Genomic DNA, 11,245 nt, shown 5'->3' with positions numbered 1-11,245 from the left:
ACATATACACACAAGCACACACATATGTACATGTGTACACACACACATATGTGAACACATACACACACACATATACACATGTGTGCACAAACATATACACATACATATACACATGTGTACACAAACACACACACACCACATTAGATCAAGACAGCTTTGTAAGATGCTCAGTCCCCCAGCATCATGTAGGACTGGCTAGGTCTTTGCTATGACTGACTGTCTCCGCAGTCCCTCCACCCACTACTTACCCAGGAATAGACAAATCTTTCTAAAGAAGGCGGATAATAAATTTAGCCTTCACAAACCACGGAGTAAAGCTCAGTTCACAATATATTTTTCTTTCCTCACAATTTTCTAAAAAATGTAAAAAAAAAAAAAATCGCTCCAAATCATACCCAAACAAGCTAGGGACCAGAAGTGGTTTGCTGAACACAAAGCAGAGTAGGGCTGCTCATCTCAGAAATAGTCCAGTAAAAGCCTGTAAGCTAATCTCTGTCTAGAGGCTACTTCTGGGAGGCTGCCTGACCGTGACAGAGGAAAGTCGTGGAGACAGGCAGGTTCAGCAGGAGCTTGCTAGTCAACAGTGGTGTTGACAGTGATGAACTTGACCTGAACCCTGCAGCCCTAGAAAATAAGAGTTAATTGCCTTTATTCCTTGCTTCCCAAAACCTGTCCCCTTTATGGTGCTTTTTGCAGTGACCCATTTGCCCATGTACCTGTGACCAAGACTTCTCAAAGCTCCTCTGTTCATGATTCCTTTCCACCGGAAAAACTTTTACATGGTCTCAGGTACATAGGTGTATAACATACAAACAAAACGTTGACTGACAGTCAATCGCAAATTTATTTTAAAGCAATGCTTTAGTATACATAGGATGCTACCCTTTATTAAAGATTAAAATCAATTTACATACTAATGAGATGGAAGTGCTTGTTTAGCAAACACAATACAGCACAGAGATACGCTAATTTGATACTTGCATGCCGAGGACTGATAGTAGCAAGATATTAAAAGTCTTTGTCCTCCATAATGACATCACTTTATGCAAGTATAGGAAGCTTTATACGTACAATGGGAACACTGCAGTCCCTAGCATACAACGATCTCTACTCTGAGCTGCATTTCAGGCAGCTTGTGATGGTGTTGTGTGGTGTGATGGTGTGCAGAGCGCAAAGTGCACATGCGTGTTCGGACCTGAGGCTGCACGTGCGTGTTGAGAACTCGGGCTGCACTTATTCCCCATGATGCAACGTGAACAGTAACTACCAAAGACACCTCAATTTATTGTGTTTATTTTTGAATTAATTTGGGGGCTCTGTGCCTCCAGAAACCTTTCACACTTGCTGAATTTTTATAGCTCTTATGTTCAGTTACACAATCCCAGACAGGGTCATGACCCACAGTTCAAGGAGCTTTGAGATCAACAAGATACACAGTTCAACTCTTTCCTCAGACATAGACAACCCTTTCCTTTATGGGTTACAAGGCCAGACGGTGACATTAAGAATTCTCATTCTTTATCTCCTACGTGATAAACTGGATTGTGTATCCCCGTGCCCTAAACACAACCAGCATGACACAGGGGTAAAATGTTCCTTATTCATCTGTCTGAGAGTCCCCTCTGATGACATAAACAGCCGTAGCTGGCAAACCATTCTGGCTGTCGCTCTTCCCTATCAAGTCTAAGACAAAGCTTCCCTCCAGGAACACTCTGCCCCTCAGTTCTGGGCAGCTCACTCTATTATAATATTCTGGAAATTTTCCATTTGTTGCTTCTTCTGGTTTGTTCCTTTAATAGTCCGTTAACATAACTGTGGAAACGAGGTGTACTGAGACATCAGGTACAAAGGGTCAGATTGGCCAAAAGCACTGAGCACTTTGATGTTCTGGACACAGAGCTCTAGCTGGGACCAGAGCTCAAGGGACTTTAGTGGGGACAGCAAAGCTGAGAACCTTGCATATTGAAGTTAGCTTTTGATCTTTAAAGCTGTGGTGTTTCTGCCTTCGTCCCAGCCCTTCTTGAAGACTGGGTGACTTGGCCACTAGCAGAGAACAGGTACAACAGAGAGGAAAAAAACAGATATTAAAGCTGTCACCAAAAAGAACATTGTACCCTATGGTGGAAGCCTTTGGCTGACAAATCCTTAAAACCTTCAGAAAAAAAAATTGGAAAAACTGTATGCCCGCTAGTACATTTTTAACTCAATATTGACACTACAGTCTCTTTCCCAGGTGCTGGGATTACAGACACTCACCGCTGTGCCGGGCTACAAGATTTGTCTTTAAAAGTTTAAAGAGTTCTGTAGAACCTGCGGATTTTAAGGATTTGCCAGGCGAGTACAGAGCGTATTAAAGCAAGCACACACTTTAGTGAATAGAAATGAGGAGTTTTCTTATGATAATATCACTCAGCTCCTTAAAATCCTATTGAATGTTTAAAATTTTTATTGTAATCCTATTAAATGTTTAAATTTTTTATTGCAGTCATTTACTGTGTGCATGTGGTGGACGGGGGGGGGAACACATTCATGCCAAGCAACCGCACATGTGTGGAGGTCAAGGGCAACTTGGAGAAGGTCATTCTCCCTTCATCCAGTAGTTGCAGGAGCCAAACTCTGGTTGTCAAGTTTAGCAGCAAGCGCTTTTTTACCCACTGAGCCATCTTTCCACCCCTTGACTGTATTTTACATGTACACATACACACACACACACACTTAACCCCAAAAAGTATTTCTAAAATAATGTTAGATGACAACTTTTTAGGCCCTTCTATTGTATTGACCACAAACATATTCAAAGCTGCCTTACTGTACAAGGTACTCTTATCCCACTGTTAAAATCAATATTCTAAGTTTAGAGCATGAAAAAAAATTCAGGACTCTTCCATGCCCAGACTCATGCCTGTAAGTCATTCACTCCTGTCTTATTTAATCCATTTCAAGCAGACCAAGAAAAAGGTACTATAATGTTGCATTTACTATATCTTTAAAACACATCAAAATCCAGGAACATCGGGGTGAGCTTGTTCAACTAGCAGGAAAATATACTATGCAAAACCAAACCATATTATTAAACCAACAGCTAAATATGGGGTTGGGGGAGGTGGAAAGGTTTAAATTTGCATTCAGTAAGTTTTATTTATGCATACTTTTAGACATATAAAATTCAGGGCTGCTCAGATAATATAGTTCTTGGGTAACATGCACAAAACCCTGTGGGTCAATCGTCATCAAAATACAAAATTTCACTCACAAGGTAGAGATGGGAGAATAAGAAGCCCACGTCATCTTTTACTATAAAGTGACTTTAAGGTGAATGGGGAACCGTGTTTCAATCAAACAGGGAATATAAAAATCATTGTGAGATAATCAGAACCTTTAATATTTACTAGAAGCCATCAAAACTAAACATTTTCATATCTGATATAACATGATTTATCCATAGTCTTACAAATTAGAAAAAGCAAAATATATTTGCTTGACTATGATGAACAGCTAGGTTTAAGAGGTATTGATGACATGAGAGTAGTCTCAATTGGTTAATAGTCCTTTGGTGTACATTTTTCTTGTGTAACTCAGCAATAGACCCAGTCCCAAAGTTTCCTTGTCTTTTATGACAGAAATTATATGAACTGCTAAAAATTATCTCATCTAGAAGTTAGCATATTTTTTGCTAGCTGAAGTAGAGAACATTAAATATTTTATAGATTAATAAAAACAGAGTAAATATATTATGAAGTTGGACATGAAAGTAACAGCCTATAATCCCAGCACTGGAGAGGCTGAGGCAGGAGGATCAGCATGAGTCCTCAGGGAAGCCCTGGGATGTAAAGTAAGACTCTGTGTCAAAACTAACAGAGAGAATAAATACCTTATGAATTGGCTTAGAAGTAAGTTTACCCGAGGAAAAGATGAACTCCCGTGTGAGAGAACTGTTTACCTACAGTTTGCAGGCAGCAACCTTCAAAACCTTAATAGTCCCAATTTCAGTACCATATAAAAGAAGTGTTTGACATACAGAGAGTGAAGTCCTGGGTTCAATCGTCGACTCTTCGTCTTGAGCAGTGAACATACTTGTGAATGCCTTGGAAATTGTTGACAAGAAGCCCTTAGTTTTTACCAGAAATCTTTGTTTTTAAGGTTCTCCCTTGATCTCTCCTCCCCCTCCTACCCTCTCCCTCTTCCTCCCCCCTCCCCTCTAAAACTTTATTTTGCTGTTGTCATTTGTGTTTTGTTTTGGTTTTTGTTTTGTTTTGTTTTGTTTTGTTTTTTAGACACAGCCTCACTAAAAAGCCTTGGCTGACATGCCTCATATGCAGACACCAAGCTGGCCTCAAATTCCCAGACATCCACCTGCCTTCCTTCCAAATGCTGGGATTAAAGGCACGTGCAGACAGGCCCATCATGCTGTCTCTTTAGAAGGGTGTTTTTTACAATACTCAAAGCAGTGGAAGAGGCTCCTTTCCGGGCTTCACTGGCCAAGTTCAGAGCACTGACAGCACTCAGATCTTCTCAGGGACTTTTCATAGCCTGAGGAAATACACCTTAGTAACCCAAGTGGTGGGAGGTGAGGTTGTGGAAAGGAAGGTCTCAACAGAGACTTTTCTTGAACAGTGCAAGCTGTTCTCTGCAGACACGACACAGGGAAACCGCAGTATATAGAAACCGGGCCTCTAAGAATTATCTTTCACTTTACATCGTAAGACTCAAACCTAATTCTCACCCAGTCTGAACACTGACAACATATGCCTTCTACAAGGTGAGCACTCTGTCCCTGAGAGCTAGTCTTCTAATAGAGAGATGTGGGGATGGAAAAGGGTGGGGTGGGATGGATAGGGTGGGGTGGAGCGAGGTGGAATCAGTAGAGATAGGGTGGGATAGCACCGTGGGATGGGATGGATGGAGGGGGTGGGGTGGGTTAGGGTGGGAGGGGAGGGAAGAGGAAGGGAAGGGGTAGGATGATAGGATGGGAGGGGAGAGAAGAGGAAGGAAGAGATGGAAGAAGGTCACTGGAGTCAGCAGCAGAAACATCACTGTTCAAACATTTGAGATAACTTCAGGTAAGGATGTGTCCCTTCTATTGGAACAGTAGAAGAGCATGCTTGGAATCTCAACACTGAGGAAGCAGGAGGGTGAATCCCTGGAACTCACTGCCCTACTCGGTGAGTCCCAGGCCAGTGAGAGAACCTATCTCAAAACCGAGCAGAGGATACAGATCCTGAAGAACAACATACACACACATATACACACACATACACACACACAAAGACACACACACACATATACACATATATACACACACATACACACATACAAACACACACACATACACACACATACACACCCATGCATACACATACACACATATACATATACACATGCACACACACATATACACATGCACACACATACGCACACATGCACACACATACACACACATATACACATATACACATACATATATACATGCATATACACATACACACATGCACACACATATACACACACATACACACACATACACATACACACATGCACACACACATACACACATACACACACACATACACACACATGTACACACACATATACACACACATGCACACACATATATGCACACACATACACACATGCACACTTACATACACACACATACACACACATATACATACACACGTACACATACATACACACATACACACATGCACATAAACATACACACACATACCACATGAAAATAGAAAGTGGGAGATAAATGAGACGATCAAGAGGAGGACTGGAAATAATCAGAACAAATTATGACGACACATGTTTATGAACACGCCATAATGAAGCTCTGGAGGCTAACTTTATTTTTTAAAGCATTTAAGTAGTGCTTATTTATTGCTTAGCTTTTTTACAAGAAAATAAAAGATATTTTAATAAAAAAATTCAGACAAATGTTTGTATTTTAGAATCCTGCCTATTTAGATAACTGGCATATAAAGAGACATTTAAAATTTTTGTGCATGTGAAATAGAAAGGGGTCTCTTTTTTGGCTAACGATTTATCTAAATTAGGTGAGACTTAACTTTATACTTTCCAAACTATCATACACACGTATAGGAAACTTTATATACATGAAATAAATAATGAGAAGGAATTTGACTATGAAAACTATTGAGGAAGAGTATGCATTATTCACATTAATGATGGTAAACCATTAAGGAAAAAGAACAGGACAGCTTTCTACAGAAAACCAGGCAGAAAAATGACTTGAGTGGTTTAATTTCCATTTTAAAAATTAATCTTGCAACATTTCCTACCGAATCTTATAATTGGTTCTATAGTTAATTAAAATTTCATTAGTGAGCAGATATGAAAAGCACTGCTTATTTAAACTATGTATTAATCCTTCTTGGATGGCTAATGGATTAAAGCCTCGAGTGCCTCTGTTTGAAGGTAACCACCCTACTCACTCATCTCCTCCCAGAGAGTAATAAGTTAAAGCCAAGAAGGTCTCATATATTTGGTACTATTATTTTTCATAACTAAATTGCAAGGGTAAATTAATTCCGTGGTACATTCTGGAAAATTAACTACTATTTCAGCTAAGATCATTCGTTCCACTCCAGTCACTTCGGTGATTAAGATTCTATTTGAATTTCATTTCCACTTAAGCATGTTAGACTTTTGTCAACATTTTTCTCTTTGTCCAAAGGTCTAGGCAAAGTCGTATCAACAGCGTTAACTTTTTTGATCTTTAGACTCTCCGTAGAATGAGATACTATGTCACTGTCTGGCATTCGGATCACATTCTATCACTTGCTTTAAAACATTTCTAAGTACCCATTTATCAGTGGAACCCTAGGTGTTTCTGAGGATAGTTGGTGTAATGGTTTGGGTTTGAAGTGCTCACCACCACCACCTCCCCAGAGGTCCTACATGAAAGCTTTGGTTCCCAACGCAGTAGTGTACAGAGGCGAGCGAGGTCTTTGTGGGTGTTTGGCTCACGAGACTCTGAAATCATCATTAGGTTGGCCCATCCACACAGTCATGTTTAATGGATTACTGGGAGGTGGTAGAAAACTCTGGGGATGGATGGTCTTAGCTGGAGCAAGCAGGTCACTAAGGGTGAGTCCTTAAAGGATTCTCTCTCTCTCTCTCTCTCTCTCTCTCTCTCTCTCTCTCTCTCTCTCGTTCTCTCGCTCGCTCTCGCTGCTCTCCCTCGCTCTCTGCCTCCCTCTCTCGCTCTGCTTCCTCACTCTAGCTCTTTCTTCCTCCCTCCCCCCATCTCCCTTAGCACTTTCCCTTCACCACACAGTCCCTGCCCTGTATAATCCCCTCACAGGCCCCAGAAATCACAGAACTGAGTGACCATGGACTGAAACACAAGCTGAAGAAAGGAAATTTTTCTCCTTACAGTTGATTCTGTAGCATATTTCTTCACAATAATGAAAAAATAACAAAAAAACAAACAAAAACAAAACAAAATTAAAAAACAAAACATCCTAATATATATATATATATATTATATTATATATTATATATATTTTATATATATTTTATATATTATATATAATATATATTATATATTATATATATTAATATTATATTAATATATATTTCCATATATGAAATACATTTCCACTAATATATTTCACATATTTTTTAATAGCACATGCCCTATTAAAAATGGATTCAAGTATCTACAGAAGAGCAGGAAAGAGGGCCGCTGGTGTTTTCAATAGTGCTGAGTTTTATTCAGATCTGTCTCTCTATTCAGAAAACCATGAGAAACATTCCTTACAGGCTTAAGCCCTTTCCTGTTGTGAATGCTTCTTACTGCTAATTAAAAGTCAATTCAGAGCAACTGCTGTAATTATGAGCATTAGAGTAAGCTTACTAAGCTAAATACAGGAAATGAATGTTTCCCACCTGAGGTGGAAGCTAGACATTTTAGTGAAGTGCATCTAGCTTTTGTAATATTCTATTTATACACACATGCATGTACATATGCGCACATGTGCACGAATACTGTAACCTCAAATCCTAGATTCATTCAAGCAAACAATCTCAGTAGCTGTCGTGGTTACCGCTACCTCTTCCTGTTATGAAATGGACTTGCATGAAATTGCTAATATTTGGTCATTAACTGAACTGCACTGACTGGCAGTTTCTTACGGTTCAGCTTATATAGTTAAGTATAGGTTTCTTTCTTGTCCGTTTTGGTGCAGAGCTTGAACTCAGAGCCCTGAATGTGCTGCGACTAGGCTCTTTCACTGAACTACAATCCCAGGCGCAATGTTCCGTTTTCATCTATTTCCTGCCTAGGTTGAGTTCGGACCCTAGTACCCACATAAAAGGTTGTGGTGATAGATAGTGCTTGTCTGTAAACAGCAGTGGGGAGGCAGAGACAATGAACTCCCTGGGGCTCTCTGATCAGCCTGCCTAGCCACAATAGTGAGTTCCAGGCTCAGTGAGAGACCCTGCTTCAAAAACATACGCAGGAGAGCAATCGAGGAAGACAGCCAAACTTCCATTAGCCTCTGACCTCTGAGGGCACATAACGAACACTCACCTGCACACGTGCACACACACACACACACACTCACACACACACACACACACTCACAAAAGAAAAATACAAGTTAAAATTCGTCAAAACCTCATAGATGCATTAATAGTATCACAAAAAGATATTGAAATCACAGCATAATAAAATGCAGTGACTTCATCCAGCCTCCTCACCTTAGAGTAGTTGCTACAGCCCCAAGGGAAACGCTGTCCCCAAGGCAGCAGGGCAAGTCTTTAGCAAAGCCATCATAGAACTCAACCTCTTCACTTCGGTCCCTAACCTCTCTTCACCATGCCATTAAATAGTATCATTGCCTCACAGCGAAGTGACCGAAGCTGTCCAGTTCCTATGGCGTGACTCTAGTTCCTTCGTGCATGCTCATGTGCTGAGCTCTCCAGAGACTTCCTCCACTGACAGTCCATATTCTCAAGTTCCCTCCTGACAGAAGATATATGAGGTTGACCACCGTATACCAGAAGTATTTTAACCAGGTTCTACTTCCTTTTTTTTTCTCCACCCACAGTTGCTTTACTCTCTACCTACCAGAAGCAGAAGTACAAATGTCAGGTGTCGTTTCTCAAGGCTGTTCCCCTGTTTCTGCCACATTCCAAACTAATGGAACCAAGTCTACAAAAACGGAATCGGAAAAGGGAGTTGGAGCACTTTCCGTAATGAGAGTGAAATGGAGCATTCTGGGTACAGAAAATGGACTGTATCGTCATTGCAAAGAAAACCCCGGCAAGCGTCCCACAAAGCCGAGCTCATCCAAGAGCTTTCGAGATGAAAATTGCAGCTTATTTCCCTAACAGAGGCAAACCACTCCTGTACAGCACTCGTGAGAGCACATCTTGGTAGAAATAAAGCACCATCTTTAACTACATGGGCTGCTCACAGAACGGAGCAGCTACCGAATCTAGTGTAAGGCCTACGGGTTAGAGCGGCCAGAGGTGACTTCCGCCTGGGCAGCTCACCGGCCCTGTGAGTGGATGCTGTGTGAGTCCTCGTCGGATAGTTTTGAATGGAAACAGCAAGAATGTGGTTTTATCTCCCACTAAGAACAGAGGAGCTATTCAGAAATACTTGTGTCCTTACACTTTGACTGACAGGTAATTGAGGGTGGTATGTACCAAAATCTAAAACAACAGCAATAATTGTGAACTCACAAGTGTTCAAGCAAGCAAATCTGTTTTTAAAAAACAAAACAAAAAACAAAACCAGAGATGTTCAGAGAACATCCGGAGAAGTTACTCAATTTATCGGTAAGGTCAAGAGTCAAACAGAATCTAAAATAAAACACGTTTCCCCTAAGATCTCTGTGTTGGTATATTTAAACTTTCGCCTATCTGGACTTTACCTTGTTAATTTGTGTGAAGTTGGGATAAAAATAAGTTTTCTTGCCCTCATCCAGCAATGATGCCTTCGGGGTTACAGTCATTTCCAGCACTAGTGGGCACAGCCCCCTTACGAATATACTGACTTCCTATATCTGCTTGTGTCTGTCACCTTTCCCAAAGTCCCCATCACATGCTTTCAAAACTGTAGCATTGAGCGTGGTCATGGTTCTTTTTCGAAAGGTCTTGACGGTCTCCATGATGTTATTTTCCACTCAATTAACTTTAGAACTCTTGTCAGAATTATTTCTCAATTAAATTGGAGTTATGTTAACTTATCGTCACCTTTTGGGAAACTGACAGTCATTCTCACATTTTTTAATCTTAATTTTTTTACTGTGATCTTCAAAACACTGTGTTATAGGCAGTAAAAAAAAAAACTTCTGTGACTCAATTTACTTACATGAACCCTAGGAAGAATCACAATTATCACGAACATACAAAATAGCAAAAAAAAAAAAAAAAAAAAAAAGTGTTTAAGGAATTTTTTTCCTCTTTCTTAATTTAATTAGATTTATTCTGGATTTTATTTATTTTGAGAAAGCTACTCGTGTAGTCCAGGCAGGGCTCAAACTTGTGCTCAAATGTGTCTTGAAACATTTGAAGCCCCTGCCTCCACTTCTCAACTGCTGGCATTACAGGCGTGCGCTGCCATGCCTAGTGTTATTGGATAGTGGGATCACACCAAGGCTCCATTCATGACAGGCAAGTACTCTACAAAGCGAGCTATGTGCCAGCCTTGAGTTTTGAGCATTTTTAACAGCTAGTAGGTAGAATAGAAACTCGGCCTGACTCTGTTTGGTATTAAGTCTTGATCTTAGTTCATTGCTGGGACCCCCTCCACTGTCACACCAAGACTTGAAAGAGTGAAGAGAGGAAGAGTCATCTGAAACCGTGGTCTCGCATACCCCTGTGCCATCTCTGCATCCATGCTGAGAGCAAGGTAAGCTTGTCTTCCCTCCTCTCATTCCCCCGTTGCTGGGTTTCCCACGGGTGAACCCAGGGTGCAGCGTCCTTCCACGGATGTATCCATGTGTAGAAGATAACCACAGAAGAGCAGGTGGGTCTGAAGGGGCACACACACACACACACACACACACGTTTTCAGTTCCCAGCAAAGGGTGACCTGCACTGTTCCTGGAACATTCAAATGAGAGTTTCAAAGACTCCTTGACTTTGGAGCCTGTATTTTTAGATAATTGACACATTTTAAAATTTCTTTCCTAATGATTACATTAGAAAGGTTTTCTACATCTTGAGTGAATTTTAATACTTTTGCCTCTGGAAAGTTATTCCT

General features: G+C 40.6%; 1 long non-coding RNA gene across 1 annotated transcript; it reads left to right on the top strand.

Moving 5' to 3' along the window:
• The first annotated feature begins 4,393 nt into the window (after positions 1-4,393).
• On the top strand, positions 4,394-9,867 carry LOC114632525. The gene is made up of 3 exons (XR_003713104.1): positions 4,394-4,759; positions 5,090-5,162; positions 9,081-9,867. It is a non-coding gene; the product is annotated as an uncharacterized LOC114632525 (long non-coding RNA).
• The last annotated feature ends 1,378 nt before the right edge of the window (positions 9,868-11,245 follow it).

Source organism: Grammomys surdaster, unplaced genomic scaffold, assembly GCF_004785775.1.
Source record: "Grammomys surdaster isolate TR1022 unplaced genomic scaffold, NIH_TR_1.0 373, whole genome shotgun sequence".
Taxonomy (NCBI): Eukaryota; Metazoa; Chordata; class Mammalia; order Rodentia; family Muridae; genus Grammomys; species Grammomys surdaster.
The sequence above is the reverse complement of the archived record's forward strand: the minus strand, read 5'-3'. Positions and strand labels throughout refer to the sequence as shown.